A 24,018-nucleotide genomic window follows, 5' to 3' on the forward strand; every position below is an offset into this window, starting at 1 on the left:
GAAGATGGTACATAAATATGAAAATGGGAGTAGGGGTGGGTATAGCTCAGTGGTAGAGCACAGGCTTAGCATTCACAAGGTCCTGGGCTCAATCCCCAGTACCTCTGTAAAAAATTTTTTTGAATTAAAAAATATGAGAATAAAATAAGTCAACTTATGTAAACACCAAAGACTCATATCTTACCGAATACAACTGTATAAAACCATCAACACCTCTGAACTGATGTGACTATAGCTTAGTCAAAAAGTATTGAGAATGATGGCAGAATCCTTCCCAGAGGGAAAAACCAACTGCTCAACATTCTATATTAAAAGTGTTCTTCATAAAAAGAAAGAAGGAAAGAAACTTCCCCTAAATAACCTGATACTAGGAGTTTATAGTTTGCAGAAGTCTAGTCTCTATTACTACAAATATAAAATGATTTGTGAATAAGAAGAAAATAGACCCTCAATACCCTTATATAATTCCGTTAACTGTAACACATAGTACTCAGCAATGAGCTATTTGCTGAATGAACTGACTGTAGCTGGAGGGTTAAGTACTGTGCATCGATGTGCTGACTTAATCATCACTTATGAACGAAGACAGGGATTAAAATTTCCTTATGTTTTGTCTCCTCACCCTACAGCAGTTACATACATCTGCCCACTACTCCTCTAGTAAATAACAACTTATGATCGAAAAGCTGGCATGGTAAATAATTAGGCAGGATACTTCAGTTATTTTCACATACATTGTTTCTTACTATTATGACTAAGTCAAAATAGTCTTCACAGAGATAAGAAAATCTATAAAGACAACAAAGAAAAAGGAAAACAAAAGAGGGAGGGAGGGACAGGATGAGTACCGTAAAACAAAGAAATCATATACAAAGAGAAACTTCTAAATGAAGTTTGATCAAATGATCTTTCACACAACCTTTCTTATGTGAAATTTCATATATTTATTAAAGAAAGGAATTGGACTTGGGATTAGTGATTCCCAACATATGCTTTTACCCTTAGCATCTTTCTTTTCTTCAGAGAGTTCTAAAATTTGGTGCCACTAAGAATTCGGTAATATATCAAAATGCATGTTACCCAGCAAAAATCAAAAGGGAGTCTTTCAGCAATTTCTGAGAGGCAAAATAAACTTATAATAGGAAAAGTATTCTAGCAAAGCCATCAGAATAAAAAGAGGAAATGCCATGCCAAATGCAAACATTTTGACCGTTTTAGGGCAAAACTTTGCAGAAGGTTCTGATGTTCACCTTCATCCCACCCACCCCAAGGGTCCAGATTCTTGTCTATACTTCCCTGGTCTCCACCATCTTCAGTCAGCCCCTGTTCTATGTTCCTGATGTCTCTACAACTTGACCTTCCTTAAAATGTAACTGAATTAGGGCCCAGCTCAAGGGCTAAGCAGTTTTATCCACCATTTCTGACTAAGATACCAACAAGTGACACTGGCTTAATACGTCGGGTTTTTTCCATTAACTTGCAATATCTGCATCTTAACAAGAACCTTCAACCTCAACAGAGGGTGATAATTAAGTTCATCTTTATTGCCCAGTGTAATCCACTGGCAATTTTTCCTGGAGAACAAGAATGAAAATAGTTGTGGACAGTCTGAACACAGCAGTTAAAGAAGTGCCAGGATGGCGCAGCACCAGCAGTGGGCATTGTCTGAGAGAGCGGGGGCACATCCACCCGCCTAGTGCCCACCATCCAGTATCCAATTAAGCACTAGACACACATGTGCAAATATGGGGTGCAGTTAGGCTGTGAAAAATCTAGGTCAGCAATTTAGGATATAAACTCCATTCTGTTGCTTATAAGGCTTCATAAACTTAAATGAAAAGGTGTGGGGAGAGGACATAGCTCAAGTGCCAGAGCACATGCTTAGCATGCACAAGGTCCTGAGTTCAATTCCCAGTACCTCCTCTAAAAAAATAAATAGATAAATAACTAAACCTAATTACCTCCTCCCCAAAATAAATAACTAAAATAAAATAAATTTTTTTAAAAAGTGAAAAGGTGAATCAAGTGTTTACTACTAGCAAACAAAAAATTTTATGTATATAATACTTTCACAAATATTAGCACACTGTGATTTTAATATGAAAATCTTGGTGGGTAGAACAAAAAGGGATCACTGCCTGATTTTAAGGATAAAGAAATGGAAGCTCAGAGAGGCTCAATTTGTCTGTTGCTAAATGCCAAAAACTAGATTTTTGCCACATTCTTTTGACTTCATTCCTTCCTTTACTATGTTCAGCTCTCCCTGCTTAGGAAGATTAGGCGTGTGGGTTGTTCTAGACAGTGCTGGAAGGAGGGTCTAGAAGCAGGAAAACCAAAAGCTAGCAGACTGCAGGCAGTGGTATGGTGTGCTGACAGATCTTTAACCATCCCTTCTCCAGGGGGAAAAAAATTGACTCATGGTGTTTGCCAATTTCTGTGGTGTAAATATTCCCACCATGACCAATTTGAAGCCACCCAATGTGAAGTCACTGAACAAAGAGCCAAGAAGAAATACCCAGCTGCATATCATAATATAGTATGCTTACCTTTTAGATATAATGAACATGACCTCAATAGCATAAAGAATAATAATTAGATACTGAAAACTTTAGTTTTTATTACCTTTGTTTTAATATATTAAGCTTTAAGTTTAAATCATTTAACTTTTAATACTATTTGCACTTAACAAGCAGCTCACAAAGTTCCTGAAAATTTAAAATCAGCTCAGCCAGAAAGGGCCAACTGCAGCAGACAACTAACTGCCAGATGGTAGGAAGACTTGGATCAAAGGTAATGGCATTGAGAATGGAAAGTGGTCTACAGAAATCTAGTAAAAACAAAAATATACTTTATTAATAAACCTTTCATTTTCAGTCTGCTTGAAATGATCAAAACATGAAACTAAATTTACAAATAAAGAGAATTTTACCATCTGTAAATACAATACCAAAAGACATTTGCAGGAAGTTAAAAAATAAGTCTTTCTTTAAAAAACTGAATAAATACACCTCTTTGGGTCCATGTCTAAGACCTGATCACCATTCCCAAAAAATGCATTTCCAGCTCATTTTAAAGTAACACAGTTTGCAGGCTGCATTTATAAAATGCTTCCTGCACTATCTGTGCCTATTTTATTATGTGTGTTACTCCATGACATACAGTTTTGAGTATCACGAGTTCCATAGCTAGGCATAATCAAACCAAACATTCACTGGTATTAAAATTCAAGTTAGCCATTTATCACTGTTAATATAATTCAGTGTTTCTGATAGATTAACTATGGTAAACCTATATTCATAACCCAAAATAGAAACTTGACCTAAGGTAAATTGTGAGAACTAAAATCAATTAACAACAGGCTGCTTGACAACCACCAGAGTTATCTTAGAGAAAGAATTTATTTTGTGAGATCAAACTAAAAAAAGTAAATGAAATTTCTGCCTCCTCAAGGAAGTCTTCATGCCAACCTCAAGTCAGTCCTAGAAATACAAAAACAAAACAAGAAAAAAAACTCCTCAGGTACCTACACGTAGAAACTATACAAAATGTTAGTTACTGTAAAACTCCAGCCACCACTCCTTCTGAATAAGCCTGAGTGGGTTAAACACACTTGAATAGAATTTAGGAATGCCAAGTCAGGACTCCTACCTACTTCAGTATTTCTTCCATGAAAAATCAGTGAGTGCACAGGTGTTTCATTAGCAAGGCAGGTACACTGGAATAACCAAAAGCAATAAAACCTATTCCTCCTCCTCCTCGAATTTGCCCCCAACATCGCTTCCTTTCACCTCTAATTGACCGTATCCTCTTTCATTCATAACCTGTCACTATATACTGAAAACGAACTTATAAACTGGTCTACTTAGAAACTGTGACAGTTTTCAAAGTTTTGGCTATTTCTAACAGAAACTAGTTAATCATTAATTATGGGACAGCAGACAGAGATCCCTAAAGTATACCATTCTTTACATCCTAAGGTTTTAAACTAACTCAAAAAAAAAAAAAAGTCTAGTACCGAAGACACACTCTTCACTTACTGTAAGAGACTTCAGGTTTTGTTGAGCATAAATGCTATCACTTGAATTTTTTTAATAGACACATACAATGAAATCGTATTTAATTAGTTTCATTTCTTAAGACAAAACTTCCAATTTTTGCATAGATACAGAGCGACTTGTAATTCCTCATAATGAATTTTCCAATTATAGACACTATTAAAGCCTTGATTTTCTTGAAACCTATCCCCCTAAAACCACATAATTAAAGCTTACAATCATTTTTCCATTTGACATTTGGCTTTTATTAATCCAACAGAGGCATCTGACATTTTCATCTGCTAGAATTTAAGATGAAGGTCAGGTATCGGATCTTTTTAGTTCAAAATGATTTTGTTTGTATAAAACAATCATGCCTCCACAGTATTAACATAACTTTTGATTTAACTAGCCAAACAAAATAAAATAAAATAAAACAGCAAATTCAAATCTGTGGTCACATGACACTTCTAAATATCAACAAACTGCAACACTCAAAGACTAACAGCCTTTTCCTTTTTGCATGAAATAATTAATACTTGAGGAACGAAGTAAAAATTACTCTCAATTACTTTTTTAAAATGCGCTAGAGATTCCCTCATCATTTAATATATTTACCATGAGTTTGAAAGAGCACAAATAATCTACATAATCCTAACTAAAGAAAATGGTGACGTTCAGATAGAGGAAATGGGAGGGGTCACTTGATTAGACAATGACAGTAAATCTTAATTCCTGCAGCATATTCTACTGGTTTGCTTTAGGGTTTTTGTGTTTGTTTTTTGGTTTTTTGTTTTTTCGTTTTTTGATAAATGGCTAGGACGGGAAAGATTATTTTGAGACCAGAAGTCATTTCATCTCTATAAGGATTAAAAAAAAATTTCATATAAATAGCACTTCAAATGTCACAGTTGTTTTACCAACTTAGATCTGGTGTTATAGTCAGATATATTTTTCCTCAATGAGTGCTAGTGAAAATAAAACTTGAAAGAACAGAGGCATCTAGCTCTTAAAAGTCCTGTGTAAAACCTGCAGGCTTTGAGATTGCACCCCCAGAGTCTCAGCACTGGGGTAAGGGTCAAGTCAGTGAGTCCCTGTCCTCTGATTCCACAAGGTAATTAAACAGTGTTTGCTGCTTATCTATAAAATGGTGAATTTATAATCGTTAACCACTTCAGTCAGCTCAACCATCTTTTTGCTTGCTAAAGATGATCTATTTTTCTGTTTGAGAGTTAATTTCTCACAAAGCTCTAATTTTACCAAAAGAATTGTAGAAGTTCTTTCTTTCTCCACATGAGTAGACAGTGAAGTAAATGTAGTCAGTGAATTTCAGATCTGGAAATATAATTATTTGCTGCTCAACAAATGACCACAAACCAACTCTTAAAAATCCTCCAGAGGCACGGAATTTAAAACCATAATGTAAATTAATTTAACTTCACGCCTAATGAATCAAAACATTAAATACAAATTCAACCTGCCCATTTTACAAGATGTTTCTAAATATAAATGTATTAGGAATGTAAGTATATATTTTGCTTTTCTGTATTCTCTAATGTCTAACTATGAGCATGTATCACTTTGGAAACAAAGAGGGAGTTCTCTTTAATTAAAGAAGGTACATATCATTATCATCATTACTTGTTATGACTATCCATGACGATAAACTTTCTAGTCAAATATGTTTTAATTCCATAATTCTCTTATAATGCTTACTATCAATTTTAATTTCCCATAAAATTGCTTTCTTTTCTTTCTGGACATGATGATCTGAAGTAAAACTTCATCATGAAGACTACAAAACTCCAGTCACCCGACTTCTACTACAAATCTGCTATAGAAAAAACTGAATTCATGATTTTAAGAAGACTCTAGGTTTTAACTCTGTCTCCATCATTCCCAGTCATGTGGCTTTGGAAACAGCCCTTCTTAATATCTCTTAGCTGCAGCTCCTGCTGGAAATAATAACTACTATGACCACCCTACCTGGTTTCCAAGGGGGCCAAATTCAATGTTGTCTATAAAACATTACAGCTGTACGTTATTATGTGCTTCCTTACAGAATCTACTTGGCTTTAGTTTAATTTTCAGAGCCCTTGAATTTATTATTACTGGGATTTTAACAACAGTACCAGCTAAAGTTAACATAATTTTACTATAGCACTGTAAAATTCTAAGCCTTTCACATACATATTTCATCTAATCCCCACAATAATTCGAGATAAGTCCTAATATTATCTCCACCTTACAGATGAGTAACTGAGGCTGAGGGAGTGTAAATAATTTATCCAGAGCAGAGTTAGAATCTTAAAATAGGACTGTGATACCAAAGCCTACACTTGTACCAGGCTGCCATATTAAGACTGAAAAAAAAAAAAGCATACACATGTATAACATGAAAAGCATAAGCAACAATAGGAAAAACAGATAAATTGGACATCATCAAAATTATATTTTATGCCTCAAAGGACACCATCAAGGAAGTAGAGAAAATAATGCAAAGAAATGGGAGAATTTTTTGTAAATCATATATCTGATTAGAGATTTGTATCTAGACTATTTAAGGGACTCTAATAACTCAATAATAAAAAGACAACCCAATTTAGAAATGGGCAAAGGATGTGAATAGACATTTCTCCAAAGAACATACACAAACACCTAAGAACATATGAAGAGATGCTCAACTTCATTAGCCATTAGAGAAATGCAAATCAAAATCACAATAAGATCCCACGTCGCACCCACTAGGATGGCTATAATCAAAAGGATGGGTAATAATAAGTGTTGACAAAGACATGGAAAAATTAGAGTGCTCATATCCTGCTGGTGGGGATGTAAAATGATGCAGCCACTTTGGAAAACAGTCTGAAAGGTACTCAAAATACTAAAGTTGCCATATGACCCAGAAATTCCACTCCTTGGTATATGCCCAAGAGAAATTAAAATATATGTCCACACAAAAACTTGTACACAAGTGTTCATAGCATATACTTTTTTTTATAATAACCAAAAACGTAGAAGCAACCCAAATATCTACCAACTGTTGAATGGATAAATGTATATTCCTACAAATAGAACATTGGTAGCAATAAGAAAGAATGACATATTGACACACGCTACAACATAGATGAATCTTGAAAACATTATGCTAAGTGAAAGAAGCCATCACGAAAGGCTACATTGTTTCATTTATATGAAATGTCCAGAATTGGCAAATCTATAGAGACAAAGTAGATTAGTAGTTGCCCAAGGTGGGGAGGAGGGAATGGGGAATGATTGCTTGTGGGTATGGTGTTTCTTTTTGAGGCGATGGAAGTGTTCTAAAATTGGTTGTAGCAATAGTTACATATCTCTTCAAAAAACATTAAATTGCATACATTTAAGTGGGTAAATTTTTTGGTGTGTGAATTCTATCTCAACAAAGCTGGTATTAAGAAAAACAGCATAGAAAAATCAACTGTCAGTGTGGATTATGGAAAGTTTTCCCAAATGTTTGATTTTTCCTTCTTTAGAATTGGTGAAATGCAAATTCTTTGTTGACTTTGACCTTCTAAACCCTTTCACATATGTTGGTGCCTGGGTAGCTGCTGCAAGTGATTAAGACTCTGTGCACAGCCCATGAAAGTATCCAAGGACTGATGACCTGCAACGTGAGTCATGTAAATTGTTTATCTCCTGGCCCCCAGAAGCAGCGCACTTAATTGCTGCAACTACATGAACACAGGAAAAATGATATGGCGATAGTATACCGAAGAAACTAAGGAATGAATAGCACTGGCATAAAAGGACCCCTTAATTCATTCACATGACTTGGATTCAGAGATTCAGGCAATTGAGAGACGATAATCAATGCTACAAAAAATAGCCCAAGTCCATGTATTTTTAGAAAAGCAGCCTCAGAGTATTGTTTCATGGCTGTGGTTTGATTTTTATTCTATCTGGGCATGAAGCCACTAATAAAAGACACAACACTGATTGCAGTTGGAAAACTGACTAGAAAGACACGATGATTAACTGCCCTATAAAACTGCTGCATCTTTTCTGAGTCCACTTTTAGGAGCTCTTTATTAACCAAGAGAGACAAATGATACCCTTGCTCTCTAATTTCTGATTTTTACTTCTATTGGCAATAAGAAATATATTTGAAACCAAGAAAATAAGGAAGAGGGGAAATGAACTGGCCTCCCGATTTTACAGTAGAAATGCCACTGGGTTACTGGCTGGCATTTGTAAAAGCGTACAGAAAGAAACTCGTGTGACTGTCAGGATGTCACCACTATTCCTGTTCTTTTAGACAATTGCATCCTCAAGAACAGAACAGAGAAGCAGTTTCAAGCATGCCCAGTGGTGGCTGAAAGGGAAAGGAGTAAGTTCTGCGTCTTCTTCTCTCTAACATAGAAACAAAATATACTTCACATTGAGGGATATAAAGCTATCTCCCTTGTGATATATTGATTTAACTTTGTTGGTATTTGTTTTATTACCACCCCACTTATTTGGTATTCCCTCCCTTTTTCTAGAACTCTGAATCCCTTATTGAAGCTCCTTATTCACCTAGTTTGTTCAGACACAATCACTAGAACCCAAAGTAAACACTCTCTAACAGGCTTCTCTATCCTTCAGTAATGAAATACCCACATCCTTCAGTCAGGGTTGTCACTCTAGAATTAACTCAACATCTGGAATCAAGGCTACTTCATATTTCTCTGCTAAAGGGTTTCTCGGAATGCAGAGATGACTCTCCCTTCTTGGGGACAGAAATCCTCTGAGAAGCTCTGGGTTGTGGAGTCAAGGATCTGTTTGGTATGAGCTGCTATAGGCAAATCACATGCTAGACTCCCACGACCTTCAACTTCCAAATGATTTAATGATTCCTTACTATGTGTATCAAAATACCACTACTTATTAAATCTTCACTGACACCTGCTTGCCAGGTACTGCCTCAAAGCAACTTTTCCAAAATTTTTTTTAAAAAGTATAATTTCACAACAAAACAGTTTATTTGAGAATGTTTGCTTATTTATTTTGCTTGATAGATAAAATGGTAAAATAGAGATTAGAGGCAATCTCAGAAATGGTTTTAAGATGAAGATGGTTAAGAACTAATACTCCAAGTGTAACACTCAAACACGATGCATCAAGAAAACAAAGTTAATGATTTTTTTAAAATTTAGTTACGATACAGCTGTTCTCTAGGGTTCTGCTTGGGATCATCCACCCAGATAAATTATCGGTCAAATTCTAGAATTTTTCCCGTTTATCTTAAACTTCTCTTCACTCTAATTTTTTTATGCTGTATGCCCCGATCTACTGTCGCACTACTGTTGCTCATGATTATTTCTCAGAAGGATTCAAAGAGTGGCATGGCATTGTATTCAGACTTTGCAGCTGCAGATGATTTCCCATCTTCAAACTATATATGGGATTTGCTTATTGGTGGCATTTTAACCCTTTTTTATCTTCCATAGCATTGAAAGGTAAAATTTTTTAAAGGTAAATTTAGCATCTTCTTTCTTTCTCCCCACTTTGGCGAAGTAGGGGCCATTTGTAGACACATTGTATGACTCAGGATTTTAGTTTCAGATCTTGTTCCTGAGATTGTGGAGCTAATGCTTTTTTGCCATTTTCTTTATTACCAAGAGGGACACTAACACAAAACTCCTAAGAGGCGTAGGGGAGGAGAACAATGGCTGAATCTTCACTCATCCCCATTGTGAATTCCGGAAATAAAGGAGTATGACAGAAGCAGAGCATGGAGACAGCCATTGGTACAAGGTTTACCAAGGAAGTAAGATTTTACTGCAAGAGCCTTACTTTACCCTTCACTTAATCTTTGCACCTTTTTCTTTTTTTTTTTTTTAATACAAGCAACATGTAGGTAAGTAAAGGTCTACAAAATATCTGAAGTTACTTTTTCCCCAACAGCAAAACCCACAAAAATTGATGGTTAAATCTTTAACTGATCATAATAAGCAATTTAAGAGTTCAAAACGGTCACCTTTGGAATCAGGTCATTAAAAACAGAAATCATAACAACAAATCATAATAGTTGAGTGCAAATCATTTCATAGGCATTTAAGAGTTACTGTGACTTCAAAATGTCATAATATTTTGCTTGCATACACATGAGGAAAAAGAACTTTAAAGGAAACTTCAAGCCAGATTCTCTTCCTTTTGAACTCTGCAGGAGCTCCCACTGTATGAAACCATTGATAATAAGGTGGCTCTTAATTTTTTAAAGGATTCTCATATTCCCATAATTTGGTACAGCATTTTTTTGGTTTTGTAACACCAACAACAAAGTGCCAGGTCACAATGAAGAAAAATTAATAATTTCCTTGAAATAAAACCTTACCTCTATTTCCAAGAAACATCAAATGCACCAAAATAGTTTCACATAAATTATGTATGTAAGTCTCTCTACAACCTAGGTCTAATATTTCTCCCACGAGCTCCATGCTCCCCTATACTTCCATCACTTGAGCTGTTACCACTATTTACTTGTCTGTTGTCTATTTATTGTCTGCCATTCCCCTAAGTCTCCAAGCACACTGGACTGTAAGCTCCCCAAGGGCTTTTTTGACTGCTGTGTCCCCTGCACCTGCCACAGAGCACAGCACGTAATTGTCATTCATATTTAAAATTGTTAAATTTGTTTGCTAGTTTATTTCCCTCATAAAAGGAACTTCCTCAGGATAATATGGGTACATTATACATCTTTATGCCTCCATTGCCTTGTCCAGTGCCTGAGGCAGTATAAAATGAATTAATTTAACTACTGAATTACTCAAACATGATATGTTTATAGCCCATGTGAGGACACTGATATGATTGCAAACAGGTATTGCCCAGCCATTACTCCTGTTCAAATGTATTAAAAGCTCCCCCCCCAAAAAAAGAGTTAAAACATTTTTCAAGTCAATGGTAAATGCAATGCAAATGTGAGGGTGTCTATACTTCTCCAGAGACCGTTTTTAATAACAGTGATGCCCCTTTTCTGAGTCATAACTTAAAGTCGACAATTCTAAAACTTCCAGCCAGGATTAATTAATTCTCCTCAATGTTTTCATTTATAACACTCTTTATTCTCGAAACATCCTAATGTCTGGCCTTCATTATATTTATTCTCAGTGGAGATGTATCAAAATTCCATAAATGGAAAGTCATTCTTCAATCTACTCTAAGAACAACTGGTCCCTTTTATTTTGACCCTTCTTGACATTTCTGTATCATGTCACTTGACATAATATGCACTGTCTCCAAGTTATGTGTATACCATCAGACATGAGGTACACATAGCTTTTTTAAAAATTTTATAAATTAGTGTAACCCCCTACACGTATCATACTTTTCAGTTTCAAATTGCTTCCATATCTCATTCTGCTTCTAAAGACTGTTACTATCATGAGTTTAATTGTGTTCCTCTTAAAAAAGATACATTTAAATCCTAACCCCCAGGAGCTCAGAATGTGACCTTATTTGGTGATAAGATCTTTACAGAGGTGACCAAGTTAAAATGAGTTTATTAGAGTGGGCCGTAACCCTAAATGACTGGTGTCCTTGGAGAAAAAAAAAAGGAAATTTGGACTCAGAGTCAGGTACAGGGAAAAGGCCATGTGAAGATGAAGGCAGAGACCAAGATGAGGCATCTGTCAGTCCGAGATGCCAGCAAATCACCAGGAGCTAGGGGAGAGCATGGAACAGATTCTCTCTCACAGCTTCAGAGGAAACCAAACCTAATGACACCTTGGTCTTGGATATCTAGCCTTCAGAACTGTCAGACAATGCATTTCTATCTACTAAGCCACCACGTTTTTGGTATTTTGTTACAGTAGCCCTAGCAAACGAATACACTAGCTGGTAAGAATATAATGGTTAATTTTGTGTGTCACCGTAGAGGGTGTTTTTGAATGAGATTTACATTTAAATGGGTGAACTTCAGGTAAAGCAGACTGCCCTCCATAATGTGGGAGGGCCTCATCCAATTAGCTGAAGGCCTGAATAGAACAAAAATGCTGGTCTCCCCACCCAAGAGCGAATTCTCCAGTAGACTGCCTTCAAAATCAAACTGGAACATCAGCTCTCCTGGGTCTCTAGCCTACCAGCCCATCCTGCAGATTTTGGACTTGCTGGCCTTCATCATCATGTGAGCCCATTCCTTATAATAAATCATGTGTATATATCTACTATTGGTTTCATTTCTCTGGAGAACCCTAATACACATATTAAACCCTCAGTGAATACTAGATATCATAATAATGCTGAGCCAACGTTAAGATAAGGATAATCCATTGTACTGCAGAGCATAACATCATCATCAAAGTTAAGTACATTGCCCAAGATCACACTGCTGTTAATTCACTGAGCAAGGATTCCAGCCAGATCTGTCTGATTCTAAAGTACATGTTTCTTCCCCTATATATTGCTACCTAAGAGTTTACAATAAGGATAGAGACAAAGTAGAATGTGAGGTCATTTTCTCAGAGTACAAGATGGGTGAAATGAAGACTCAAGAGAAAGTCAAGAATCACCAATTAAAACTAGGGAAAAACTAGCTTAGTCGTTTTCAAACTGTGGATCCTAATACCCAGAGTTTCCCTGTGGTACTTCCTGGAGTTCACCATCTTTGATTTAAAAGGTCAATATTTTAAAATATGTTTTACTATTTTAAAAACAGGAATAGAAAACATCACACATTCTCAAATGTGTTGTATGAAAGTTTTAGCACACTGGATTCATCCAAATATTATCCTGTCCTGTGAGGCTAACTCGTTTAGTGTTCACTATGTAGGAAAGCTTCCTCTGACATCTCTTTGCACCTATTTAAACATATCCCAGTCTGCACTGGTTACACTGCAGACACATGTGGGCCAAGCTTCTTTAAAGCCCATCACATCTCTAGCATATCGGCTCACAGAAAGTTTCATCCCAGCATGAATAGAATTGTGCAATCCCCAGGGGACGACAGCAAGCTGCATGTGCTATTATCATGGTTTTACAATACCTTACCATGCTTACTCAACAATAAGGTATCATTGATTATAAGACTCACATCAATTTAATAATAGCCTTTCCTGACCAAAAAAGAAAAAAAACCCATTAAACAACAGGGTTTGTTTTTTTTTAAGAAATTTTCAATATTATATACTTTTTCGCACTATTACCTACCACTTTATTCTTCAGTATCACAAGTTTTCTTCTAAGCCTTCTTCACATTCAGGTCAAAAATAACCTTTTGAATTGCTCTTGCATATTCACAGCTACGAACAGGGTTACTAGTAACAAGGTGCATTCATAGCACCTTCACCTGCAGGACAGGCATTATAATTTCAAAGCAGAAAGAAGTGCTAAGCGTGGGCAGTTTCTATTTTAATTAAAGTGCTTGGTATGCCAGACAAACTTCAGACTAAATATTAACTGTTTCTTCAAAACTAGATCACAGAGTAATCTTTCTTAAGAAATTTCAAGCAATAAACTAAATTTAAGTTAAAAGTCAACCTTGTGGGGGACAGCCAATGCAAATAGGTTGAGGTTACAGGGATGTATACTTTCTATGAATCGCTAAGTTCCCATACTACAAGTTATTCCTGGGCTAACGACTGCCAGGTTTCTTTTGACATCAATTATAAGAGACATCTCAATTTCAGAGGCAAACATGAGAACCACAAGCATGTGGGAAAAACAAAATAGCGCATAAATGTCATATAATCATTTCAGCCCTTATTTTGGGGCAGGACGTTAACCATATCTTTGTATTTATAGAGGAGTTATTGTCTTTTATTGTCACTTTTATGTGCAGATACTGCAGTTTCATGGAGGATTTCATTTGAATTCTGGATTCACTGATAAAAGTATTGTTTTTTAAAAAAAAAAACTGTAAAAACCACTGCACTAGGAAAATCTAAGATTTATATATACAAAGAGCCAAACATCAAGTAGGGAACCTTCTGCCAGGTGACTCTGCCTCTTCCTTCAGCACCAAGGAATACAGTAAAAGTAAACACAGAGAAACACATGACATGATGAACAGCCAGGGATTGTTGATCACAGCGGGACACCAAAAAGGGTGGGTGGTGGTGAGAGGAACACTGAAATGACTGAACCTGGAACTCAGCAGAGGGGATAAAGTTGGTGAGGTAAGAAGAGTGAATGCAAAAACTCAACAGAAAGCCTGGCTCAGTAGTAGGTTGGACCAAGAGGAAGAAGACAGGAAGCTGGATTTGGAAAACAAAAAAAGATGAAGAGAGACAGTTAGTACCTGGATGGTACAAATCAGGTTAAGAAGTGCAGTCTGGGTCAAATGTGGTGCAACGGAGTGGCTTCTAGGGAACAGTGTCTGCGGCATGCTTTTGGCTGACCGCATCTTTCACTCTTCAACTAGACATTTAGAATTTTGGAGACCTCATCAACCTAAGACGACCCCCAACCCATCCTCCTCTCTTCATCCTATCCTCCTCAATAGCTGGTCACAGGGACCAAAGCAAAACAACGAGAGGGCATGTTTCTGGCACTTTCAAGAAGAACTGAGTCTAATGCCTTATTTAAAGAGTATTATTTATAATGCATGTATCAAAAATATAAATTTCAGAGACAAGAAAATTAGAAAATCTATATACAAAATTATGTGAAATTATATAATTACCAATTCCATTCTAGGTTTTTGGATAGTGTGTTATACTGGTTAAGAGTGGAGTTCTAATAAACAAGTTTATACTGTATAGCACAGGGAAATTACATTCAATATCTTGTAGTAGCTTATGGTGAAGAAGAATATGAAAATGAATATATGTATATTCATGTATGACTGAAGCATTGTGCTGTACACCAGAAACTGACACAACATTGTAAACTGACAATACTTCAATTAAAAAAGTAAAAAAAAAAAAAAAAAAAAAGAGTGGAGTTCTAGAGATCAATCTAAGTTCATGTCTTGATGTCACAGTAATTAGCTGGGCGACCTTGTATAAACTCTTTAATCTTTCTAAATTACGTATTTCTTACATGTAGAATCTATCCAAAATTATTTGAAGAATTCACTGAGATAACATGGATAATTCCCAGTACACAGAAAGTGTTTAGTAAAGGTTAGAAGATGCTGGGGGCAAAACTGCAGACTTCAAGAACTATTTAAGAGGAAATTTTGAATTCTGTGGTAAGTTGAACGATATATATATTTGTTATCACTTCTCTTCCTTGGACCCTAAGGTTAAAAAAGAAGAATGTTAGTAGAGAGAAGGCTAATGGAGCTGGGAGAAGACTGAATCACCTCAGAATCCCACTTTTTATGATTATGTGGTAGAATCCTATTTTTTGTCCTCAAGTCTGTAGTTTTCCAATCTTTCATTAAGACTGAGAAGCACTAGTTGGGCCATTTAAACCCACTTTCTTAAGACTGATCCAGCGGTTCTTAGATTTTAGTACACAAAAAGCATCACCTGAAGAGTAAAAAACAAACAAGACTGTAGTTGCCCTCTCCCAGAAAGTCTGGATTTAGTTGGTCTGGAGTGGGATCTAGGAATCTGCTTATTTAATGTAAGATATATGACAGATAGATAGATAGATCGATCGACCGATCGATCAATCGATCTTAATATATTTTTTGAGCAGGTGACTGGGAGACCACAATTTGAGAAGCACTTATCTGAAGCTGATAAGAAAGAAAATACTGATATTTATGAAGAGCTTCTAATTTTAAGGGCATAAGTATTTACCTAAAGAATTTCTTAATCTTGTTTCTAGCTAGATTTTTTTTCTCAACAGAATGAATAAACTTTGATCAAATTTTCATTAACATTAGATTTGGTGGCTTATGGTTTTTTAATAATAACATACATGCCTACTAATCCCAGAATCTGACACTACTCTGCAGTAATAGTGGCCAGAGTGACAGACTGCAACTCAGGAAAGACAAGAGTTGTCTCCCTACCCTTGGCAGCAACATAAACAACTGAATAGGCAAAACCTCGTAAGAGTTCAAAAAGGCTGCCAAGTTATAGGTTCACACCTCAATGGATCCAAAGGCTGTGTTCAAGGACTAAATCCAAAATACTTTTCTAAATGTAATGATCTTAGGTTTACATTTCATTGGAAGTATTTTTTAAATACTTTAAATACATCAAACAATTTTTGCTGTCAAGGAATTATCTTGTTAATTTTAGAAAAGTTTATTTTATTATGTGAAATGACTTTTATTCAGGTAATTTTGTAAATCAATAAAAAATTTATGTCCTCTTCATTAAATGGAGTAAGGGGAAAAGCTATAGATATATATGATGGCCTTTGTGCTCCAAACAGAAAAAATTGCCTCATTCAAAATATTAACGTGAGAATTTCAGTAAAAGAATAATTAGAAGAAGCTTTGATATGTGATCTAAGCTTTCAAACTACTATATCCTGGAATATATCAGAGACTCAACATTTATACCGAATAAATGAATGCATGCATGAATAAATGAATAAAAATCATATTTGTATTTCAAATTTACTTTTACATTAATGAGTTCACTTTATAGTGGTTGTCTTTCTAGCTATAAAATTGCACTGCATAAAAACTTAGCTCTGACAGTACTGGGATGCCTATCTCTAAGTTTAATTTATCAATTTTATAATTCTTGTCACAGTGAATAAAATTTTGGATTTCATAGTACTTATATATTTTATGTTCTGAACTCACTTATTTAAGTAAATACCTATTGTCTAATTGCATTAATGATGTTGATCCAAGTTTGCTCCATAATCAAACTAATCCATGGGGGATTTATTTCCTTTGTGCACTTTAGTTCACAGTGCATATATACAAGCTATACATTGACTTTTATGGATAGATCTCAGATGAAAAGTAGAAGAAAAGAGGAAGTGAGTTTTCAGAAGCCAACCCAATCTCTGAGTTGAAGGGAGAAGTTCTTATTTCATTAGCCTACTTATTATTTTATTGAAACATGTATCCAGAGGTCCAAAACTAAAATGAGTTAAAAGTCTTTTTTTAAAAAAAGACTAAATTGTGTTACATACATTTAGGAAGAAATTTTGGAAATAATCTTTTTAACAATCTGTTTTAAAATTAAAATGTCAGGCACCCTGAATACTCACACGAAATCTGAAAAGAAAAAATGTTTCAGGGGGAAAAGCTTATCTATAGCAAAGCTGGCTATCATTGATCTTCTGAAGAAAAATAATAGTGAACTAACATAAGAATTTTCATAAACATGAAAATTTATAGAATTTTACTAGAAAGTCCCATGAACTACATAAGCAAGCAAAAGAAATAGATTTTCCTATTTGATGTTATACCTCAGAACACATGGATTTGGTAAAAACAACTAACTTTTTAATTCAAAATTAGACATTTTATCTTCAGAAAAGCTAAATGGAAAGTTTTTTAAATTTCATATTTAGAAGTAAATTTTTATATTTCCATCAAAAATTAAATTTTAGACACATAATCAGAAACTGAATTAGTCAAGTTTTATTCATTCAACAAGTATATTTTAAGGATCTACTATTCACCAGGGAGTCAGACAGATGCTGGGTGCCAAAAGATGGGTAAGTTAGAGCCTCTACCCTGAAAGATGTGTCCAAAGATGTATATGCAAAAAAGAAGTAAAGAAGAAATGCTCAGTAGGTTCCTATAAGACAAAACTATTCTGAGAAATTATCTAACAATATCTAATCTAATGTTAAACTACTATTTCTCTCTTCCAAAAAGCTCATTTTGCATGTTTGGGTTTCACTTAATTTTAAAATTACTCAATTATTGAATACAATAATGTTAATTACAAATGAGCCTTGAAATTTTTTCTTAGATCTTTATTTGAAACTAAGCTATTTTAAAGCTGTATATTTTGAAGCTATTGCAACAGAATTTTTTAAAAGAAGAATATTTTGTGATGTGAAAATTATATGAAATTCAAATTTCAGTGCTCAAAGAGTTCTACTGGAACACAACCATGTCCATCTGTTTGTATCTCATCTATGGCTGCTTTCCCATAACGGCAGAGACCACGGGACCCACCACGTTGAAAATATTTACTATTTGATCCTTTATGGAAAATGTTTGCTGACCCCTGATCTAAACTATAGCAATGAATTTTGGTTGGGAAAAAGTACAATTTCATTGTTGTTGTTCTATATTCCTGAGTTGGCAGACATGTCTAAGATAAATGAAATACACAAAGAGAGCTTTCTGTAAAGTTCCTCCAGGATACTGCCTCTAGAACCAGGGTTGCTAATCCCGGCCAAAGGGGTTCACTTTCTTGTTGCTTCCATTACCACTACTGGGCTTCAAGGTCTGGCCTTGAATGTCCTCTAAATACAACTGTCAGCACCTCTAGGATTCTGCCTATTAAGCTTAATTTTTACATGATGGTCTGACTAGCACCAGACAAAATTTTGGGGTTCCTTTTTGAAGTTAATAACCTCAGTTAAGAGTTTCACTAGGTATTGGAGGTGGGTGTGAAGTTGGGGAGAAGGTGGCTGCACCATGTAGGCAGTGCTAAGAAAGAAAGCTCTGTGCACTTGAACAGGCTCAAAGTTTTAACATAAAACAATGATACGTAATCTTTTCAAGAGAATGAGAGTTTTTTTTCCAGGTTAATGAAATCTAACAGTGACATTATGGATCAAATTAGAGTTGCAAATATATATTTGAACCACAGTGTGACCTGTGGGCTTTCACATTCTATATATATTTCTGAATTTTGGAATACTTTCTTGGTAATGATCTCTGCATTACCTTTTTTGGTTATGTATTTTTTCAGATTATATTCCAGAGAATCTTTCTTTTTCAACACACACCAAGAATAGTTTATGATAGCAGGTGTACTCTTATTTATTCGATCACCACAGACAACATCTGAAGCTCCAGCAGATTTTCATACGTTCTCTTAAGTGTCTATGACCATAGAAATCAGATGTGTAAAAACGGCCATTTAAAGGTGCAAAGTTATGGTGGGGTGGGTTTACAGGAAAGGGTAATAGGAGGATTCTAAGTAGAATTTCACCGATGCTGTCCCTAGCATACAGCTGCTTTCTGACACACTCTCAGATGACTCCGTGTCACAATAAAGCCAAGGGTGGGCACTTTATTTCTTTTTTTTTTCAATTCCTTTTTTTTTTTTTAATGGAAGTACTGGGTATTGAACCCAGGACCTCACGCACACTGAGCCATCACCCTCCCCTAACTAAGTGAGCACTTTAAATTCTTCCCTAGATAACATCCTGGACTTGACTACCACCTCAGGCATCTTAATATCTACTACCTAAAGCTCTAAATCACTTCAATATATTTTCAAATAAACATATTACCTGGCCTTGAGCCATACACATCATTTCCTTTTCCATTTTAAAGAGAAGCTAAGAGTCTGCATAGGCCTCCACCCCTGCCCCAAGCCACATTCTCCAATTGAATCTCCTCACTCAGCAAATGACACTATCGTCCTGACCTACAAAGAAAGTATTGCTCTGACTCAGCTCCTTAAAGCAACCTATGGGAAAATTCTCTGATTGTATCAGAGAAAAGCCCAGTTGCCCCATTTCAGGGCTAAGAATCCCAAACATAAGGACTTAGTAGAAATCTTCAAATCATTTCTTGACCCCCTAAGTAAGCAATCAGCAAGGAGGCTTTTCCACAAAGGCTAAGACCCGGCTATAAAGGGAAATGAGACAATTTTAATGGAATAATTGCTCTAAATATTAAAAATCTGTCCAGGTCCTGCTTGTTTTGACCTCTTTTTATCAAAATGATGCTGATTACAGGGCTGTTGAATGTCATCAATCTACAGTATCTAAAAATTCTCTAGGGTTGATCACATGGAATTATCATCATCACAAAGAAATAGTTATTAAACCATTACTGGCAGGAGTCTTGAAATGGTCTGAATACTTTACTCAACAAGTCACAGAAGGCCCTGACCTCCAGGGCTTTACAATTTGAAACAATCATTGATGTTAAAAAGATAGTAATAAGCTAATAGAGCTGCATAAAGCTTGACAAGCCTCATGGCTTGGATATAGCTGTGAAACCGTATCTTTCAGAGCTCTGTAAGAATACATTCATTCTCTCCGTCAAGCAATCTAATTGAATTTTTACAGGTTTCATGCTAAAAGAAGCCTAAACTCTTAGCTGACACAAAGCTCAATAGCAAAGCCACGTTGTAATGCTCATTTTACTCTCCAGTAACCATAAGGGTAAATTTTTAGGATCTCAGAAGAAGCACCTGAAATGGTACTGTTTTGCTCTGTGATAATGCACTTAACATATTTATAAAGTAAACCTTCAATCAGGGTCCCCAAACAACCAGACCTCCATCATAATCTGTCTTCCTCTCTTGACCTCATTGCATCATAGGGATTTTGCTCCAGGAAAGTGCCCTATACCGATGTCAGGAATCAGTGGAATCAAAATTGCTGAGTCAGAGGTGTTTTTAAAGTTTTGACAAACATTATATAGCTGCACGCTAAATGGTTAACACTCCTCCCTGATGGTTTTGCAATCCTGTACTTATACTGTAGCTCTAGCCCTGAAATTACAGGTTCCTGTGAAACTACTCTGATAATAATAATAAAATTTAAAGTAGTGATCATTAAAGGGCTTCTTAAACAAGTTTTAACGTTTATGCATTGAATATTACCACACTAAGTCCTACTCCCTCCCATGAAACAAATGGAAGACTAGAAAACCATGATTTCCCTAGTGTTATCAGTTGGTTCTGAAGGATATTTTGACTGTCACATCAAACATAAAATATTGATGAAGCAGTTAAGAAAACTGATTCCACTGCTCTCTTTAGCAAGGAATGGAATATTAAAGTTATACCATATGTTATGAGTTATAAGTATATAAGAATCCTCCCAGAGTCAAATGAGTAATAATTTGAAGCATACAAAACTAACATACAAAAACTACTGTAATACACTTCATAATCAAGGAGAAACATTTTCAATTTGCAAAATAAGCTAAAAGAAACTTACTTATATATGTGTATATTTTACATATTAAAATATATATAATTATAATTTTAGCCATAGTATGCAAATAAGGCGCTTTTAGAATTCTGAGAGTTCAATCAGTCAAAATTGACACACATCCCAAGTTGAAAATCTGAACTGTTATCATAAAAAACATGATTAGCAAAAGACAGATATATAGAAAGGAATTTAAAGGGACTGGTGTAGGGAGTCAATGTTTGTCAGTAGTTGGACAACACTATTCAAGAGAGAGGGGCTCCTGTCCCAGAGGTGGTCTCCTCCAATTCCTACAGGAGACAAAGCCAAGAACCCTGGGCTATCCTCACTGGATGGCATTTGCCCATTGACTGACTAAATGGACTCGTGGTACCAAGGGACCCTTGTATATCTCAATATGAATTGTGCATCTCATATTGGCCTTTTGTTTTATGCATCTATGTCTTTTGATTTGGAGAACCCAAAACTTGTCTGAGAGGCAAACCTGAGATACTGCACGTGTACTGATCAGGACAGGACCAGACCTTTGTTTGAGTGGTCAACTGGTCTCCCTTGGCAACATTTCTATGACTACTCCTGACAAACTGCAAAAATATTTATGGCTCTACCATAATTTTAGATTTCCTCATACCTTGCAAACAAATAAAACATAAATATAAGATCACTGTGATGGATTTTTTTTACATATACTATAATTTATATAACCAAATAAGTGTGCTCCTCTTCAAAACTCATCTTTATGGGTCTTTCATTATATACTTATTGTAATCACACTTCTGTTGCTCAAAGCACTTACTTTCTCTTCATTAAGAAATGTGTTTAAAGTTTGCAATACATTTTTTTGAATGATAATACCTAAACTTAAGTAACACTTGGCTGTTAACAAAGCAAATTATGATAATAATTCCTTATACTTTTTTGAGCTACAATCAAGTCATTTAGAAGCAAGTCCAAGTGATGAATCTGGGTAATATACCTTTTAATCTAAAGCAAGCTATGACTATCAAAAAACGGCTAAAAAGTAATGAAGCAACTGATTAGAATAAATTTTGAAAGGTAATTCCATTAAAAGAATCCAAAAATCTTCTGATCAAAGGCACAATGTTTAGAGTGTGAATCTGATTTTCATTGGTAGCTACTTTGATCCACCACACCCATCCTGATGTAGATATTCTAGTGTATTTGTTTAAAAATCTCTCATTACTTTGTGTTTATCTTAAATTATCTTATTATTAACCTGAGACTTACAATATGCAGTTCTTTGCTGAATTTCCACCTTAGATCCTAACACTGTTTACTTTTTGGTCTTACTTGAGCCTTATCTGTGGAATTTATTGGAGGCCCCTATATCCAGATTTCTTGTAAGAAATCTGTGGCACGGTACACATGGATCCTGTGGGGCTCTGACAGTTCCTCAAGTATAGATCTAGACTGTTAGTATGGATACCATGAACAAAATTCAAGCTGTCTCATCTGACACGTGCTTTGACACACAATCTAACAACTAAAGAGAATATGGGAAATTCAGGACAAGAGAGAAAAGAGAGAACAAACTGAATAACCACCTTAAACTTGAAAAATCGCTCAAAAATGAAAAGCATAATCTCTGTTGGTAAACATTTATAAATCAATTGCACAGGTATATGAATCATAAATTCTATGCAAATATATCACCTTCTGGTTTAAACAGATATTATTTCATAAAAGCTTTACGTTAATGTAATTGATCTCCATGATACAAACTATTGGAATTTTTGTAGTGAAATTCTTTTAGATTATGTTTATAACATTGACAAAATAATAATTATTATGTTATGCATTATGACACTTCAGATGTCTTTCAAATTTTGTACCTGATGTGAAACTCATGCAAAATTAAGAAAGTACTTAAATTTTTTCCCTAAAGTTTATTTGTTTTTCCAATAACAAAACCTATACAATAAAAGAGATATTTAATACAATCGATAACCTAAATCATAACAGCTTTACTCTTTGATGACTCTGAGACTGAATGGATCATACTCAGAAAGTTACATTTGAAGGCATTTAACAATATATGAAACAAGCATATGACTTTTTCCTGTATATCTGGTAAGGCCATGTTAGATGAGATTTTACCTAAATTAAATTCTCACCTGGGCCCATTTATTGCATATACCGATGGATAGTCACAAAATTATATTCAACAAAGATGAATTGAATATCTTACACAAACAAGGTACATAGTATTGTAAAGAACGTAAAAATATGGTAATTAATAAATAATAATGGCAGCTAACATTTACTAGGCTAACCACTTTACATGTATTTTCTCAACAGATTAACCCCTGTGACATTGGTCCTATTAGTCTCCAAGTTTTAAAGATCAAGTCACACAAACACAGAGATGTTAAGGGACTTGCCTCAGGTCACACAGCTACTAAGTAGGAGATAGGGGATTTGAATCACAACAATTTCAGTCCAAAGCCTAATACCCTTGACACCAGGCAGTACTGTCAAACCCAATGCAGAAAATAAGTTTCTTATCTTTTAGAATTACAACCCAGAAAGAAATTTATAATCACTTGTACTTTATAGGTGATTGTCAGTTCCTATAAATAGTAGGAACTTAACTTTTTCAAATATACCTATTCTTAGAGCAACTTACTATGAAGTAGTATGGAGAACAGGAATGAATATGCTCTTAAGAAATTTAGTGGTCATTATAATTTTTTTTTACAAGTCAACCTGAGAGCATTTTCAAAGATATACTAAAGTTTATAAGGTCATCTGTTACCAAAAAAAAAAAAAAAAAAAGGAAAAAGGTAAACACACTTTGATAGATCAAAAATGATCTAATAAAGTTCCTTAAGAACTTAGAAGTAGCCATAGGATATGCATTCTTCTGATAACTGCATCTTTAGACTGACTGGCATTTAGGTTCCTCAAAATGCTCTACTAAAAGACTGTAGTTTATGCCAAGTAGCATTCTGATTTTGTAAGCAGCAAGGAAACAGATCAACAGATAATTCCACTTTCCTAG

General features: G+C 35.1%; 1 protein-coding gene across 3 annotated transcripts in view; it reads right to left on the bottom strand.

Moving 5' to 3' along the window:
• The window catches only part of CFTR (CF transmembrane conductance regulator), a 156,757-nt gene that overhangs the window by 130,334 nt on the left and 2,405 nt on the right, over positions 1-24,018 (bottom strand). The gene's annotated exons all lie outside the window — the stretch shown is intronic.

Source organism: Camelus bactrianus, chromosome 7 (genome assembly GCF_048773025.1).
Source record: "Camelus bactrianus isolate YW-2024 breed Bactrian camel chromosome 7, ASM4877302v1, whole genome shotgun sequence".
NCBI lineage: Eukaryota > Metazoa > Chordata > Mammalia > Artiodactyla > Camelidae > Camelus > Camelus bactrianus.